We start from the raw sequence: 19,219 nt of genomic DNA, 5'->3' as shown, positions 1-19,219 counted from the left end.
AGTATAAGTATCACCAATTGACTGTGTCACAAAATAGCTTCTTGTGGTTCTTGTTTGACTTTGGGCTAATGATACTAGAAAAAGTGTCTAGACTGGGTGTGGTGGCACACAACTTTAATCCCAGCATTTGAGAGGCAAAGGCAGGTGGATCCTTATGATTTCCAGGACAGCCAGAATGTAACAGTGAGACTGTGTCTCAAAAATAAAACAACAAACAAAATAGAGAGCCAAAAAGGAAAAAAATATCTATGAGCCTATACATACTTTTTCTTCTGGAAAACAAAGTATCTTGTTTCTTCTGGAAAACAAAGTATCTTGTTCAGCTTTTTAGTTGGAATTGTTCATGTTAGGATGCAAATTCCTACCACTGGGACTAGATGTTGGCTACTGTCCTTTGTATCATAATGAAACCTTGCAGAAAGAAACAGAAGATGGACAAAGATCTTCACGGAACAGCATGAGTGAGGACAATGTGCTTACTCTCCTCGTCCCTCTGAGGGAAGAAGCTCCTCAGCTCTAGCTGTGTTCCCAGCCTTATATGCAGCTTGAAGGATGCTCATGAAAACATCCATCATCTCTCCTGAAAAGAATGATTGGAAAGATCCCTCCCTTGGTAGTAATGCATCCTGAGCTCTATCTCAGGTGAGAGGGCAGCAGAGAAGCACCTGTGGGGCTGGAGCAGCAGATTCCATGGGTCATCTTCTGACATGGAGTCATTGTGCATGTTTACATACATGAACTATGAACTCACTCATGCCTTCACTGTACACCTGCACTTTGCTTTTATTTTAATAAAACGTTCATTTTTTGGTCTTGTTTAAATTAAGAGAAACTTAGTGCATCTTCTTAGCATTCCCCATGACTTAGGAAGGGCATTTGTCCCACCAACTGTGATTGTGGCTCAGTAGTAAAGCCTATGCTTATCAGGCAGGAGCCCTCAGTCAGTCCTCACCACCACAAATGCCAGGAACAACAAATTTCATACTAAAGTGATACAAAATGTTGCCTGCATTACAATAATATCGACTCTCTTCATCTTACCTCTAGAGAGAAGAAGGTCATTTGGATTCAGTACCTAGTGTGATTGTCAATGGCAAGTTAGGTATAAAAGACACCATGAAACAGTTGCTGATGCATAAACTCTGCAGGGTGTCCCTTCCATTGCTACAGAGTCTCTCTAGACTCCATGGAAGAGCAGCTAATTCTCTGAAATACAGAACGATGTCATTTTTTCAACTCTCTTTTTGTGTCTATTGTTTTTTTCTGGAAACCATGTGTTGCAGCAGGTAAGTGATGTATCATCTTACTCTGATCTATTTAACAAAAACTAAAGGGAAAAAGTACTAGAGGTAGAGTTAATAGGTAGGGTGCTTGCCTAGAATGCTCACAAAGCCATGTGTTCCACCCCTAGCACTCCAGAAAACTAAAAAAAATCAACCAACAAAACAAACAAAAAAGAAAAAAAAAGAAAAGAAAGGAAAGGGAAAGAAAAGGAAAACATGTCAAGATTGACAAGTCTTCCTAAAATCTATTACATTCACTATGGCACAACACTTCCATCCTAAAACAGGAGATTACTAAAAAAAAAGTTAGGGAGTAGGTGAAAACTCTCTAAATCAAGAAAGAAATTGCAAAGAAATTTAAAAAGTCAGATGGTTTTAATTGCATTATTAGGTAAGAAATTAATTAATGAAAGTGATTGATTATTGAAGTTTTGTTTGTGACACAATTGCATGTTAGTGGTACTGAACTATGGAACCGTGTGTGGTAGAAAACACAAGGCATTTTTTTTTATATAAAAAGAAAAGGGAAAGTGCTGTGGATATCATTCTGTATAAATAAAACACTGATTGGCCAGTGGCCAGACAGGAAGTATATGTGGGACAAGGAGAGAGGAGAATTCTGGGAAGTGGAAGGCTGAGGCAGTCACTGGCAGCCGCCACCATGACAAACAGCATGTGAAGATGCCAGTAAGCCATGAGCCACGTGGCAAGGTATAGATTAATAGAAATGGATTAATTTAAGCTATAAGAATAGTTAGCAAGAAGCCTGCCACGGCCATACAGTTTTAAGCAATATAAGTTTCTGTGTTTACTTGATTGGGTCTGAGCGGCTGTGGGACTGGTGGGTAACAGAGATTTGTTCTGACTGTGGACAAGGCAGAAAAACTCTAGCTACAGAAAAGCCATATTTCCAACATTCCAATTTACTACAATGTGACATGGAGGACATGTGCCAGGTTCATAAATTTTCTTCTTATTTATTCAAAAACAGTACATGTATCAATATTAAAATCAAATAAGCAATGTTTTGACAATATATTTTCACAGTTAAAAGTGCTGAGAAATAATTCCTTAATTCTGACTTTCCTGAATATTAGGAAATGAATATGAAAACCATGTAAACACATTTATACTTGATTTCCTTAACTCCTTTTGGGGAGCTAAAATCCTTACTCTTACTTATTTTATTCAGGGTAGACAGGACCAGATAGAGTAGTTCACTACACAAATCTTACTTTTATTGAACTTGACGCGCTTTTTCTTTTTGTATTTTACCCTCTCTGAAGATGTTCGTTCACTGTGACATATGTTTAAAAGCGATCATTATTTTTTGTATGAAAAACACTTAGCATGTTTTCCAAATTCTTTATTTTTGAGTCCCTAAGATATCTTACATTAGATATTTACAAATAACATTTTATTTTTTGAAACAGGATCTCACTATGGAGCCCAGTTGACTTTACACCTACTATATGAACCATGTTGGCCTTGAAATAACAGAGATCTCTCTGTCTCCTGCCTCCCAAGTTCTGGAATTAAAGGCATGAGCAAACAGGCCTAGCCAAATGACTTTGAATTTATTCTTCAGCACTTAATTATGATTAGTGACTGCTGTCCTTCCACCTTTTCTCTTTTGAAAAAATTCAGCCCCCAATTAAATCACCACCACCACACAGGCATGCACACAGGGACAGGGAGAGGGGGTTCTTCCACATTCTTTGTTTTAATGGTGGTAGTAAGTATATTTTATAGTTCCATATGTACATGACCAGTTCAATTATTACTCCTAGTTCATCCCTCCTCTCCTGAACCTACAGCACACAGTCCCTTCTCTGTTCTCTGTAGCAGGAATCTTAACAGGTCTTATTAATAAAATCAAATCTGAGGCCAGTTATTAGGGTGAATGCTGGAAGATCAGAGAAGCAGAACAAGCCACAGCCACCTCACCTTGCCATTTCCTCAGCTGATTCTGTTTCCTCAGACTGGAAGCCTCTGAGTCCTCATCCGAATGGATCTCAGCTGAACTGCTGCTCGAAAGCCTGAAGCTTAACCAGCTAAAAGCTTCTAGTTTCTGGTCCTCATGCCTTATATACCTTTCTGCTTTGTGCCATCACTCCTTGGGATTAAAGGCTCACTTTCTGGGATTAAAGGCGTGAGTCACCATGCTTGGCTGTATCCTTGAACACATGGATTTCTGCCTCTGGAATGCTAGGATTAAAGGCGTGTGCTACCACTGCCTATCCTCTATGTTTAATATTGTGGCTGTTCTGTCTCTGACCCCAGATAAGTTTATTAGTGTGCACAATATTTTGGGGAACACAATACCACCACAGTTCTCCCAAGAGATGGACTTGGTGGAACAGGAGAGCAGCTCTTGCCTTTACTCTCACAAGCCAACATACGTTTGACAGGCTATAGGTGGCCTTGTATTTGTTGTTGTTGTTGTTGTTGTTACCTGTTTGCTAGTAGATGCCAAACCATCACCAAATATTGCCGTGTAATGTGAAGTCACAGCCTGTTTCAAAACTCATGGGAAGGGAGCACAGTCTTTCTGTCTCCTTTCTTTCCTGGCTAAGGCTAAGCTCTAGGTACCTGGGGTTTGTAGTTGGTGAACTCTGATGCAATAGCTGTGCTTTTCTTGCTTCCATGTTGGGCTTCACCCAGTTGTGCAAACCTTCTCTACAGAACCATGTACAAAGGCTACTGTTGATGGGATCCCCAGCAAAGCCAAAAACCTTGAGTCTTAGTTCTTTATACTCATTGTGGACAACTGTCCCTAACCATGACTGCTGTTTCAGGAGTGTGGGTACACAGATTACACATCTGACCAACACAGCTTCAAGACATTTCAGACAGGACAGAAAAAAAAATGAATAGCATCTGGTAATAGCATTTAACTGTCATGATTGCTCATCCTTTAAAGCAGAGTGAGTGATCAAAGAGACAACATGATTTTCAAAAACTATGTTGAACATGATATTTTAAAGGAAAATATATAAAAAACAATGAAAATACTAAAATGATCACAAATTTCACTATTAAAAATAATTAAAGGTGAAACTTTTCAAAGTAAACAACATTAATATGTTTTCCTTAACTAGTAGAAAATCACCAATCGAATCAGATTATGAATGATGAACTGTTGTTTTTAAATGGGAAGTTGAGCCCTGATGCACACTGTTCTTTTGTTTTGGTTGGAACAGTCCCTTTTTCCAGCTCACTCTCACTATGTGCCTCTGAGTTGAAGCCAATCTTCCTCCTATTATTTTAGTATTCCTTACTTAAAGAATTGTCACTCTCAAGAACAGGACTAAGATTGTAAAAAAGAAGAAACATTACCTATTTGACTCCAAAGGTACATTTGCACCATTCTGTATTAAAAACTGTACCATCTGGTGTTTTTCTTCAAATAAGGCAAGTTTGAATGGTGTCAAGCCACACTGTAAAGAAAAAAAATTACACTTTATAAATCAACATGCTTCTCAACTGAAAATTTATCACAGATTCTGCAAACACTCAGTCACAAAGGACAGATTTTCCTTCATCCCTTGCTGCACGTTCACACACACACAGCTGGCCCCTTCCTTTTGACACACTACTGCCCTGTCCAACATTGCGTGTGAGCACCCCTCCTTTCCAGAACTCTCCACAAACACTCACTGGCTTCAAGCTTCTTAGCTCCATGGAGATGTGCCTCCATTGCCCCAACCCCATCATGTGGCATCTAGGTTTGGTGTGCCTTTGTTCAATGAGTGAGCTCAAGTGGCCTCTCTGGGTCAGTTTGTTAATCTGTTTTTCCAAACTGTTTCTTCCCTAAACTGAGAATTATTATCTCCCAACCTGAACAGCATTTCCTGTATACATAGAAAATTTGAACAAATTAAATAAAAAAAATGTCTTCTTGGTATGTTTTCTTCAATGATCAAATTTCCAAATTTGCCTGTGTGCCTCTGACCTTTTTCATTTTCCACTCCAGCCTTATCTCTGAGAGACAAACGACACCAGTAACTTCTTAATTTCAACAGACTTCTGTTTATTCTACAGACATTTATCTTTAAAATTAATTTATTTTTAGTGTGTGTGTGTGTGTGTATGTGAAGTGTGTGTGTGCCCAAATCCTTTATTTGTTTAATTTTAAAATTAAGCCCAATTCTAAAACAAAATAGGCTGTGCTGTGTTCCTTTAAACAATGTATAAAAATATAAAAAAAAATTTGGAGAAAGATTTTTTACTCTGAACAGATTCATTGAGACTGCTTGAGCTTTGGCATGTGATCCGTGGATCTGAGTGTCATTGCTGGAAGTACACTGGGGATGTCGTTGAATGATGTTTACCTCGGTTTTTGCTTCAATGTCTGCATTGTATTCTAGAAGTTTTCTTACAGTTGTTGTGTTGTCCCTTGAAACAGCGTGGTGTAGGGCTGTATTTCCACTTAAATCCCTCAGGTGGGGATCCGCACCCTGAAACAGTAGTATCGACACACACTCCACATTGTCCCTCTGTGTGGCCTGTGGGTATTGTATAAAGAAAGAGATCTTCAATTCAAGAAAGTCAAGATAGATATTTCTAAAAATTGCATTGAATAGTTACCCTTAGATCAGACAAATTGCTTAGGTTATGTATATTATCCCTCTCTTTTTGAGACAGGTCTTCTTTAGAACCCCAGACTTGCCTAAGTTCATAATCTCTCCACCAAAGTTTTTCAAGTGGTAGAATTTCAGGGGTGTGCCACAACACCTAGATATTGAAGTATCTCATCAGTACTAGTTGGTTATTGTTGTAGTGAGGGTGGTTGTTGATGTAACCAACCGTCTTATTAAATAAGAAACACAGAGCCGATTCAGAGAAGAAAGCCAAGAGGTCAGAACTAAGAGCCTTACCCTTCCTGCTTCAGCTATCCTGCTTCAGCCAAGAGAGCTCTCCGAAAAAAAGGGGCCTACTTCCTGTGTGTATGCCTTTTTATAGTCTAGCTGTTTTGCCTTCTCATTGGTTGTAAACCTAAACACGTGACTGCCTTGTCATTGCCTGTATGTACTGCCCTCCAGGTCCTTAAAGGCGTGCGCCACCACCGCTACCCACTTGCTATGGCTCTAAAACTCTGACCCCAGGCAACTTTATTTATTAACATACAATTAAAATCACATTTCAGTACAAGTAAAATACCACCACATTTCCCCTTTTCTATTTTAATAAAAAGGAAAAAAAGAAAAAGGTTATAACTAACAAAAGAAAAACTATATACAAAAGTACAATAACTATATACATTATATACAAATAATAAATGTCTAAACAATGTCTAGTCCATTTGTATTTGACAAATTCAGAGATAATAATTTCATTATCCTATTTTGCTAAGTCCAAAATGTATCTAATTCACTTTCTATCCTAATTAATCTTCAACTATAACTAACTAACCTTCAATTATAACTAACTAATCTTCAACTCCTTCAGAGACCCAAGAAGGAAATAATATTAGCTAACAAAAATAAAAACAGAAAGTGCATGCAAGCAACTTCCAAAAAATTTGTGAGTTGACAGAAACAGCCAGCTGCCTGGACAGTCACCTGAGGTTTCTCCGCAATGCTGGGGCATCATCTTCAGCCTATAGGCTTAGCATATCTGACAGACTCATTTGTGAAGTAGGATATACACAAGGTCAACAGTTCAACCTCACATTGGGTGAGAGCAGTCCATGCACCAGAAACACCTGAATTCCACTAGTGTCATGTCATGATTCAGGATTTTAAATTCTGGAAATTGTTGATGGTTTTTTAATTCAGCTCTCCATTCTTCTTGGCTGTGTACATATGGCTTCATCTCAGCATCCCGTTCTTCTCCACATCCCTCTATCAAATGCCAGTTTACTATTGAGAGGCGTGAGCTTAGTTACTCTTCAAGAATAACTGTTTCAGCTGCTGTTCCATTGCACATCAGAAGCCATCGGCCCACTGCCTGTTCAGCTGCCTTCGAAGAAAAGGGCACTGTACCTTTTCCGAGTTGCGAAGGCCACGTCAGGGATGGTGCCATATTGTCCTGGCCTCAGAAGATGCCTTTTGATAAAGCCATAAGCACGCTTGTTTAGGCAAGAATCAGTAGTCTTTTGTTTCGTGTCCTGTCTGTCCTGTTAGTCAGCAGTTGATTCGAGGATACTTTGTTGTCCAGTGGCTAACTTTTGCCACAATGAAAGCTAACTCCATATGCAGTTTCTTCAATGCCCATATTTTCTCTGAAGTAGATTGGTACTGCCAGGAGCCGACATGTCTCATAGTCATAACAAAAAAGAAAAATTTTCTAAGTTATTAAATCATTTTAAATGCCATATTCTGTAGTTCTCTGAAGGGTTTGAAGATGACCTATCTAAAATATATCTGCTCAATTTTTAAAACATATCTAATATGACTACAAGTTCTACTGTAATGTCTAACTACTAACTATCATTTCTTTATATCCTAATAGTTGGTAATAACAACATTCAAGGATCAGAAAATTGCATTGTTAAATGAACGATATAAGTACAATTAGAAATATACATATAGCATTTTCTAACAATATCAATTTCAATATATATAATTTGTATACAATATAAAACAATCCAATCCAATGTAAAGTTTTAAAACTAGTAATTGTCTTTTTCTTCTTCTTTCTTTCTCTTTTTTTTTTAAAATAAGAACCTTAAATCTAATCTGCTTAGTCTTTTTCCTAACCCTTGACAACAACTTGTAACCAAACCCCTAAACAATGAAAATTATCGCAGACCCAAAACCCATAAAAAGACCAAAAAACCACCCGCCCCACACCACCTCTTTGGGAATGTGGGCATCGTATCCTTAAAATTGCTTCCTGCTGGGTATGGGCGAAGTTATCTTTATCCTGAAAGAAAAATTTTAGGTTAATTGTCAAATTCTAGGAAAGGTAACTATATCCTTCATTATCCAGTCTGTGTATAATGCCAAGGTTCAGGGTTTATCTCAAGTCCTTATTCAAGTAGAATTTTGAGACTGGATCATCTCATCTAGTCATCTCAAAATTGCTCTGAGCATCTTGTAGTTCAAAGCTGATCTGTAGATGATGTTTGTCAGCTTAGTGATGTTATTATTGTCCATGTGGAATTGTTCTTGTTGTGGGGCCCCAACTTCTTCCTGGAGACTTCAGTTGATGTTAGGCCTGGCCGTGAATTCCTGCAGAAAACTGATAAGAGACTCGAACACAAAGACATATATATGCAGCTAATTGAAGCCTTTTTTCTAGAATTAATTAGTACTCTATATGACCATTCATATCTTAACAAAGTTTAAAATGTATCTCTCTCTCTCTCTCTCTCTCTCTCTCTCTCTCTCTCTCTATATATATATATATATATATATATATATAAATCTTGTAAGTTTTGATTTAAAATTTATACTTTAAGAAAAGTTTAAAGAATCAGAATAGAATCAAAGAGTTGAGATTAGTAATAGAATAGTCCCTTAATTAATTTGGCTTTTCTCCTGTCTCATAGCAGAAGATGGCTCTTTTATTCTGGCATGATACAGGGAGTTTGCATTTTCCTTTTAACAACATGCTTGAGTTTAAAGAAGGAGAGAGCCATTCTCCAACTCCAAAGTCAGCTTTAAATTTTAATTGGACTGGGACTATTAGAAGACCAATAGTGTTAAATCTTTAGAGATAAGCAGAAACAAACATTTAGGAAGACATAAAATTTTTTAGATAATATATACCCATACGCCATTTCACTCTGCTTCCTGGGATAGATGATTTGTCCCTTTTCTTCAGTTGTCTTATTTGTCCAGTGTTCTTCAGATTCCTTAACCTTCATTCTCCTAAAAGACAAAAACAAAAACTTTCCCCAAGACTAATTTTGGGGATGTTCCTTTTTGGCAAGTTATTATCTGATTAAATGAAAAGACATGTGTTACTGGTATAAGTTAGTTTAAATTGGATGTTCATGTTGGTTGATGAGCTATCACCTCCTCTAATTAAGAGGTTTCTCTTGTTCAAATCGAACCTTTATCAATTTTGATGGTACCCACAACTTATCTTCTCCTGTAGAAACAAAAGCAAAACCTCGTCCCCAATGTAACACATATCCTGGTTTCCATTCTGAGGTCAGCACATCCTTAAAATATATAGGCTGATTTAATTCTGTAGTTTTTTCTATTATCCAATGTCTCTCTGCAGCTGTTGTTCCTTTCTCATTGGCATTAAGAAAATTAAAAGTTAATAGAGCATTATGCAGTCTATTTCTGGGTGTTTTTGTTACCCCTTTCTGTTTATTTAGCATATCTTTTAGAGTTCTGTTTGATCTTTCTATAACTGCTTGACCTGTAGGATTATGTGGTATGCCTGTAATATGCTTTATATTGTAATAAGCAAAAAACTGTTTCATTTTAACAGAGACATATGCTGGAGCATTGTCAGTTTTGATTTGTGCAGGTATACCCATGATGGCCATAACTTCTAGCAATGAGTGATTACAGAATCAGCTTTTTCAGAACTCAAAGCAGTTGCCCATTGAAATCCTGAATAAGTATCAATGGTATGGTGTACATATTTCAATTTTCCAAATTCTGCAAAGTGAAACACGTCCATCTGCCAGATTTTATTCCTCTGAGTACCCTTTGGGTACATTACCTGCTGGTACTGGCGTTTGATTGCAGAAGGAACAAGTAGGACATTTCTTAACTATTTCTTTGGCTTGTTGCCAGGTTATGGAAAAATTCCTTTTTAAATCTTTACTATTGACATGATGTTCTTTATGAAATTCTGAGGCCTCCAGCACATTTCCTATCAATAATTTATCAATCTCATCATTGCCTTGTGCTAGAGGGCCTGGCAGACCAGTATGGGATCGGATGTGAGTTATATATAAAGCATGACTCCTTTTCCTGATTGTATCTTGTAATTGAATAAATAGTGAAGTTAATTCTGAAGCATCAGGGATAAATTCTGCAGTCTCAATATGTAATACTACTCTTTCAGCATACTGAGAGTCAGTTACTATGTTGAGAGGTTCTGAAAAATCCATTAATACCAACAGAATAGCATATAATTCTGATTTTTGAACTGAATTATAAGGACTTTGAACCACTTTACTTAAATTTTCTGATTTGTAACCTGCCTTTCTTTGTTTGTTGGCATCTGTATAAAATGTACGAACTCCAGATATGGGCTTTTTCCGTACAATTTGAGGCAAGATCCAAAGAGCTCTCTTTATAAGATAAATTCTATCACTTTGGGGATATTTGCTGTTAATTTCTCCCAAAAAATTACTGCAAGCTCTTTGCCAAGGTTCACTTTCTGTCCATAATTTTTCAATGTCCTCCTTAGTTAAAGGTACGACAATTTCTGCTGGGTCTATTCCTGCTAATTGACGAAGTCTCAATTTTCCTTTCCAAATCAAGTCAGAGATTTTTTCCACATAAGTTTTTAATTTTTTATTTGGTTTATTTGGTAAAAATATCCATTCTAATATAATATCTTCCCTCTGCATTAATATTCCTGTAGGAGAATGACTAGAAGGTAAAATAACCAAAATGCAATCCAGCTTTGGATCAATACGATCCATGTGCCCTTCATGTACTTTCTTTTCTACCAAGGTCAATTCTTTCTCAGCTTCAGGTGATAACTCTCTTGGACTATTTAAGTCCTTGTCACCTTCTAAGGTTTTGAACAAATTATGCAGTTCATCATTTTTTACCCCAACAATAGTTCGTAGATGAGAAATATTTCCAAATAATTTTTGAAAGTCATTAAGAGTCTGTAGTCTATCTCTCCTAATTTGCACCTTTTGGGGTCTAATTTTTTGTAGCTCTATTTTATATCCTAAATAATTAATAGAATCTCCTCTTTGTATCTTTTCAGGAGCAATTTGTAATCCCCAGCAAGGCAAAAGTTTCTTTACCTCTTCAAACATTCTTTCTAAAGTATCTGCATTTGAGTCAGCTAGTAAAATATCATCCATATAATGATAAATTATAGATTTAGGAAATTTTTTACGTATCACTTCCAATGGCTGTTGTACAACAAATTGGCACAGAGTTGGGCTATTCAACATTCCCTGTGGGAGGACCCTCCAATGAAATCTTTTAACCGGTTGAGAATTATTACAAGTAGGCACTGTGAAAGCAAATCTTTCTCTGTCTTTTTCTTGTAACGGTATTGAAAAGAAACAGTCTTTTAAATCAATAACTATGAGAGGCCATCCTTTTGGTAACAGAGTAGGCAGAGGAATTCCAGATTGTAGAGAGCCCATTGGCTGAATTACTTTGTTAATTGCTCTAAGGTCTGTTACCATTCTCCATTTACCAGATTTCTTTTTAATAACAAATACAGGAGAATTCCAAGGGCTGGTTGATTCCTCAATATGCTGAGCATTTAACTGTTCTTCTACCAGCTCTTCTAAAGCCTGGAGTTTCTCTGTTGTTAAAGGCCATTGCTGGACCCATACAGGCTTGTCTGTTAACCATTTTAAAGTTAGAGCTGTTGGTGTCTTTGGAAGACCATCAGTTGTTGTGCCCTGTTCTTGTATAATATGGATGGCTGGTGACCACTCAGAATAATGCCTTCTAATATTTCTCTCAGAAACATGTGCTAATTTATGATTTGTTTCTGAGATTGGAGGGATGTTAATCTGAGTATTCCATTGTTGCAACAAGTCTCGACCCCACAAGTTCATAGCTATGTTAGCTACATATGGTTTCAATTTTCATCTCTGTCCTTCTGGACCTATACACTCGAGCCATCTTGCACTCTGTTTCACCTGAGATAATGTCCCAATTCCTAACAGTTGAATGTTTACCTCCTGAAGAGGCCAAGTTGGATGCCAAAATTCTGGTGCAATTATGGTAATGTCCGCACCTGTGTCTACCAGACCAGACAACAAAACACCATTTATTTTTATCAATAATTTTGGTCTTTGTTCATTAATAGAAGTTTGCCAAAAAATTTTCTTTATATTTGCTCCTGAATTTTCTATTCTCTCTGTTTCATCATCCTGACCAGCATGACTTATTCCAATAGGCATTTGGTTATTTAATTGCTCTGGGTAGGGGTTTCCTCTACGACTGCAGGAAAGGTTTGAACTGGATTTGCTATTGGGGCCTGCATGAGGCCCCTTTGGGAGTTTCCCGAAGACTGAGGCAAAGGATTACCCTGTCTGTCCCTTGTTGATCTACATTCGTTGGTCCAGTGTTTTCCCTTACCACACCTTCTGCATACTCCAGAAGGAAGGGGCATTCTGTTGCCATTGTTCCTTGAAGAAACATTGTTTCTAGGAATGACCTGTTTACAGTCCCGTTTCAAATGTCCTTGCTTTCCACATCCAAAACATCTAACATTCCTCAAACCTTTTGAAATTGCTTCTCCTACCCATGTATCATCATGCTCATGAGCTTCAACATTAACCGTATCTCTAATCCAATCTCCCAAAGGTGCAGATCTTGCCTTTAACGGCCTGATTATTCTTTTGCATGCTGCATTCGCATTCTCAAAGGCCAAAGATTCAATTATTATCTTACTAGCTTCTGAATCCGGGACCATTCTCTTTACTGCTGAAACCAGTCTTTGTAAAAAATCTGTGAAAGATTCTTTTGGGCCTTGTACAACCTTTGTAAATGACTCAGTTTTTTTTCCTGGTTCCTCAACTCTGTCCCATGCATTCAAGGCTGCTGTTCGACATAAAATTAGGGTTTGGACATCATATAAACATTGTGTTTGTGCTGAAGCATATTGACCTTCTCCAATAAGCTGATCCTGGCAGACTTGTATTCCTTTATCCCTCCACTGTTTTTCTATGTTTTTAGCTTCGTCCTTGAACCAAGTTAGCCACTGAAGCCTTTGACTGGGTTCAAGAACAGCTTGTGCCAGCTCCCGCCAGTCCTGTGGTACAATCCTATTATATGTTGACCAAGAGTTTAACATTTGCTTTACATATGGGGAATGCATGCCATAAGATACTATTGCCTCCTTAAACCTTCGTAAATCTAACATTTCAATTGGAGCCCAAATATTTTGTGTAGTCATTTGATCAGGCAACTGCTGTACGGTTACTGGACAAACTAAGGGTGACTGTGTGAAAACAAGCTTTCTTTCTCTAACCCTATGATCCAATCTTGAAGCAACTTCACTGTTAGTTTCTTCTGTCTGAGTTTTTACAGGTTTAATAGGTTTTTCTAAAGCTGTCACCCTGGCACTTAAATTGACTATCTTTTTAAATAGTAAAATGAGGATAAACATAGTAATAAAATGCATAATTCGATCAACATTAATCTTCTCATATAGCTGTTCCATTGTCAGACTGTCTAAAATTGCAAACAAAGCCCAATTTTCTTCCAATGTACACAGAAAACCCATTTTTTTTAATGTGAAAAAAAATTTTCTTTTAAATAGTTTCCTTTAAAATATCTGATATGTTAAGTGACTTACCAAGTCCTTGTAGAACAGTACCAATCCAAGGGAATTTCAAAACAGCCACCTAGTGTCCGAGGTGTGAGTCCAGAGAGAGAGAGAGAGAGAGAGAGAGAGAGAGAGAGAGAGAGAGAGAGAGAGCAAGCGTAGCCACAAGTTCTGCCTAAGAGCTTGAATCCAGCCACGTGTTCCCGCTTGAGCCTAGTCAAGCCTTGGCTCTGGCTACCTTAAGCTCCAACCACGTGCGTTGGCTTTACAGGCAGGGGCCCTGTTCGGCAGGGCAGGCCTGAGTTGTTTGTAGCACTGGCTTTAAGCAAGTAGCTCAAGGTTAGTCCGGCCTGAGGCCAAGCCAACCTGGGCCCGGGCTAGGGAGCTGGCCGCCCTGGCGGGAAACCAGACCTGCCGGCTGCCCTGGCGGGAACCCGGACCTACCGCCAAGCCAAGTTAAGCGGTTTTTAATGGATTCTTGTCACGTTGGGTGCCAAATGTTGATGTAACCAACCGTCATATTAATAAGAAACACAGAGCCGATTCAGAGAAGAAAGCCAAGAGGTCAGAACTAAGAGCCTTACCCTTCCTGCTTCAGCTATCCTGCTTCAGCCAAGAGAGCTCTCCGAAAAAAAGGGGCCTACTTCCTGTGTGTATGCCTTTTTATAGTCTAGCTGTTCTGCCTTCTCATTGGTTGTAAACCTAAACACGTGACTGCCTTGTCATTGCCTGTATGTACTGCCCTCCAGGTCCTTAAAGGCGTGCACCACCACCGCTACGCACTTGCTATGGCTCTAAAACTCTGACCCCCAGGCAACTTTATTTATTAACATACAATTAAAATCACATTTCAGTACAAGTAAAATACCGCCACAGGTGATTGCTTGTTCATTTGTTTTGCTAACTTGACACAGGCTGAAGACTCCTGGAAAGAGGGATCCTTGCTTGAGGAATTGCCTCTATCAGATTGGACTTTTGGAAAGTCTGTGGAACATTTTCTTGATTGAGGCTGATGTGGGACAGTACATCTTCCTATAGGTGGTGGCACAACTGGGCAGGTAGTCCAGAGTAGTATAAAAAAGCTGAGTAAGCCATGGAAAAGCAGCACTCCCCCCATGATCTCTGCTTCAGTTCCTGCCTCTGGTTCCTAATTTGAGCTCCTGCCCTGGTTTCCCTTCATGATGGACTGGACTGTGATGTGGAATTGTAGGCCAAATAAACATTTCCTTTTCCAAGTTGGTTTTGGTCAGTATTTTATCACAGCAACAAAAAAAACCAAACAAGAACAAGATCTAATCCAATTCATACCAAAACTGCTGTCCAATAGCTACCTTAATCAAGGGTGTGCAGCCTTCATCATCCTGGACATCAATAATGGCCTTTTTGGATAGCAACAGTTTTACCACATCTGGATGATTGTGGCAACAGGCATAATGGAGTGATGTCCTACAAATTGAGAGGAGATTTTAGGAAATTACAGATTACCATATAAAGGCACATTCAACTCTAAATACTAGATAGCAAACTTCATTTCCTTCTAATGTAAGAGAAGTAACTGGGATTTTATTATTTACTTCTTTCTCTACTCAAGTATTCATTTGCTGTGCTAGGCCATCCCATTTAAGGTAAGTGCTCTATCACAAGTTTCATCCTTCCTCAGAGTAGCCCGTCTGCATAACAGAACACCCAATAGATTTAACTCAGCTTGGATTTAAATCCTACTCTAATTGCTGTTATAAACTAGTTATATATTATTAGTATCCAGTAGGTAGGATTGCAGGCCAGTGCCACTGTGCCTATCTTGCTCTTTATTTCACATTTTAGCATCACTGACATCTCTGCCACTTATACTTCATGATATTTTATGACTATAATTGGCAATATTATATGTTATATATTAGGCTTTCTATGCACTCTATAACTCAATTTCCCCATGCACAGGATGGGGATTCAACACTGTAGCTATCTTACATCATGCTACTGTGATGCTTCAATTCATGTCTTCAAGAGGATGGACAAGTGCTTCCAGCACCTGACAGTCAGTGTTTGGTGGATACGATAATGATTAGTCTTCCTACTGATAACAAGCACAATATTTCAATGAAGAGAAGTAACAGAATTCTACTTACTGTGAAGACACAAAATTTTTTTAAATATGTTTATAATATTTTAAAACTATATTCCCCAAGATGACCTTGAACTTGGTAATCCTCCCAGTAGGTAGGATTGCAGGTCAGTGCCACTGTGCAGACCTTACTCTTTATTTTACATTTTAGCATCGCTAAAATCTCTGCCATGATATTTTGTGACTATAATTGGCAATATTTTTAACTTTGCTACTATACAAGATAAAAGGTTATCATGCAGTCCACTATGCCTTACATTAAATGAAATATGATACAATCTACAGGCCCATGGGTGGCACACGCCGGTAGGATTTGCTGAAGGAGGCAGAGGCAGGAGGATCCAAGTAACGGCACCAAATAAAAGGATCAATGGTGCTGGTGGTGGAGCTGATTACGTGCGGAAAAGTCATGAGCCACGGCCACAGGCCCATGGCAATTCTACAGTCCACTTGTATCTATGTAAATTTTAGCTCTTAAGACTATGAAAGGCAAACAGGTTTAAAATAGCAGTAACAACAAACAAAAATCTAAATCCTCAGTCATCAGTACTTCGAATTTTTTTCATTTTTCAATACCCAAAAGTAATGTTTCTATATTGCTGCCAACAGTGCCCATGATAATCCAGACACCAAATGGTAGCAAAGCAGGCCATTGTACTTTGCCTTGCACCCCCAGTGTGTCCATCACACCAAAATTGGGCAAATGTCTCTATAAGGAGATAACCCATTGCATCATAGTTCCCTTGCTTTGATTTTCAAAAAGCTTTAAACCAAAAGAAACTAGAGATTCAAATGAGCATGGTTCATTGTATTCAATATTTAAAGTTATAGAATGTAAGGAAAGCTGACTGGGCAGAGAAACAAAGGATTTAAGAATGAGAGAATCTTGAGAGATAGTAGAATATGTTTGCTGTATAGTAGATAATAACTAAGTTCCATGTGGGGAATAAATGGATTGAAAGAATGGACAAATACAGTTGAAAATTCAGTGTTTTTAAAGAATGTGTTTGTTAAGCAAAGAATACTTTGAAAATATAATTTATTGTTCTATTATTTGTATAAATCTCACATTTAGAAGACTAAGTAACCACTCAGAACTACAGAGATTATCAAGAAGCATATGGGCTATGGAAAATCTACTGTTGAGTGTCCCTGGTTCCCCTTTAGAACATAGTGTGAAGTAAGAAACAGAAAAGAAGGGCTGGGGTGATTGGAAGAGCTCAGTTGGTAAAGCACTTGCCATGCAAGCCTGAGGGCCTGAGTTCAGAACCCCCAGCACCTCTACCTCTAGTAGAGATTTGGGTGAGAGAACCTGCCTCAAAAAATGAGGTGTAGGGACCACAAGGTGGTTCATCAGGTGGTGGGACCTGCCAGCAGACCTGATGGCCTGATTTCAACCCCCAGAACCCACAATATGGCCAAACACACAACTCTCAAATATAGCTTTCTTCTGACCTTCACACACTTACCTGCAGGTGTGTGGGGTACATGTGCCCACACACACATACAATTTTTTAATAAGATGAAAATCAGTTGAGGAAGATAATGTCAACCTGTAGCCTTCACGTATATACCAACACACACACACACACACACACACACACACACACACACACACACACACACACATGTACACATAGTTCTGGTTAAAAATTTCCTTATAAGATCCCTCAGCAAACATGGGTCCCATTGATGTAAGATTTCTTGGTGATTCTTTCTTTGGATTAAAGTTGACATTTTATGTGAAAATTTATCTCGTTACAATTTTCTGTGTTGTATATAACATAGTACTAAAAACATATACAGTAAGGGCTGGAGAGATGGCTTGGTGTTTACAAGCTCCAGTTTTTACTTGTAGAGGACCTGGGTTAGGTTTCTAGTACCCACGGCTGTCCGTAACTCCAGTTCCATGTAGCATGAATCTTAAAAGTTCTTATTAATAAAATCAAACCTGAGGCCAGTTATTGGGCTGAACGCTGGAAAATCAGAGAGACAGAACAGGCCACAGCTAACCTCACCTGGCCAACTTCTCGGCTGGTCTTGTTTCCTCAGACTGGAAGCCTCTGTGTCCTCATATCCGAATGGCTCTCAGCTGAACTGCTGCTAGAAGCCCGAATGCTTAACCAGCCAAAATGCTTAACCAGCCGAATGCTGCTAGTTTCTGGTCCTCACGCCTTATAAACCTTTCTGCTTTCTACCACCACTCCCTGGGATTAAAGGCTGCTTTCTGGGATTAAAGGCGTGAGTCACCATGCCTGGCTGTTTCCAATGTGGCCTTGAACTCACAGAGATCCAGAGAGATTTCTGTCTCTGGAATGCTAGGATTAAAGGCGTGTGCTACCACTGCCTAACCTTTATGTTTAATATTGTGGCTTTTCTGTTCTCTGACCCCAGCTAAATTTATTAGGATACACAATATTTTGGGGAACACAATACCACCACAGTTCCAGGAGACCCAACACCTTCTGATGCATGTAGTGCATTGGAAATATATGCAGGCAAAACACTCATATACATAAATCTAAAAAAATTTTAAGTATACACATAAAAATAAAATGTATGTAGTTTCATTAGCTAAATCGCTTTAAAGTGCCCAATAAAGTGCTCTAAAAGAGACAATGTAAAAGGATTTGTAAACTAACTGAAGTTCTTTGTTTTGCTTCTTTCAAAGAAAGCCTGTAAGCTGTCCTTCCAAGATGTGCTGGTCCCAGATGCCTAGAAGCCTAAAGCAGGCACAAACCCCACTGGGCTCAGTCCTGGAAGGTGTGTTTCTCCTTAGTTGGCCCTGACTGTCGCCAACAGTTCCTGTCCTTCCTGGCCCTCTCTCTTCCCCGGGCCCCATTACCTGCGCCTTGTGTCCTGTTCATTCACGTAGTGTTGGTGGCAGTCGATGAGTCGCTCTATTAAAGTCAGATCCCCCACGCTGGCCGCCCTTTGGAGTTCCCCAACAGGGTCATACCCGATGGAGTAGAGGGGAAATTTCCGTTTTCGTTTGCGACACGAGCACCCATGACCCAGGCATGAGGGCCACAGGCGGCAGGCAGTACCAGCGAGCCCTCTTTGGGGCTTGAATAGTAAGGGCATCGTAGTCTATGTCTTCCTGCATGTTGAGCCTTAAGGCTCCGCAGGCCCTTCCTCCCCTCCCTGCCCTCCTCTTTAGCCACCCACACCCTCCCAAACCCTAAAGTAAAAAATAGAACACTGGTACACTAAAAATTTGAAATACTGGGACTGGAGAGATGGCTCAGAGGTTAAGAGCACTGCTTGTTCTTCCAAAGGCCCTGAGTTCAATTCCCAGCAACCACATGGTGGCTCACAACCAACTGTAATGAGATCTGGTGCCCTCTTCTGGCCTGCAGGGATATGTGCAGACAGAACACTGCATACATAAGAAATAAATAAATTTTAATAAAAAAAA

General features: G+C 38.9%; 1 pseudogene; it reads right to left on the bottom strand.

Moving 5' to 3' along the window:
• Positions 1-298: 298 nt before the first annotated feature.
• Positions 299-19,016, bottom strand: LOC131925734 (ankyrin repeat domain-containing protein 7-like; annotated as a pseudogene).
• Between the last annotated feature and the right edge of the window lie 203 nt (positions 19,017-19,219).

Source organism: Peromyscus eremicus, chromosome 1, assembly GCF_949786415.1.
Source record: "Peromyscus eremicus chromosome 1, PerEre_H2_v1, whole genome shotgun sequence".
NCBI lineage: Eukaryota > Metazoa > Chordata > Mammalia > Rodentia > Cricetidae > Peromyscus > Peromyscus eremicus.
The sequence above is the reverse complement of the archived record's forward strand: the minus strand, read 5'-3'. Positions and strand labels throughout refer to the sequence as shown.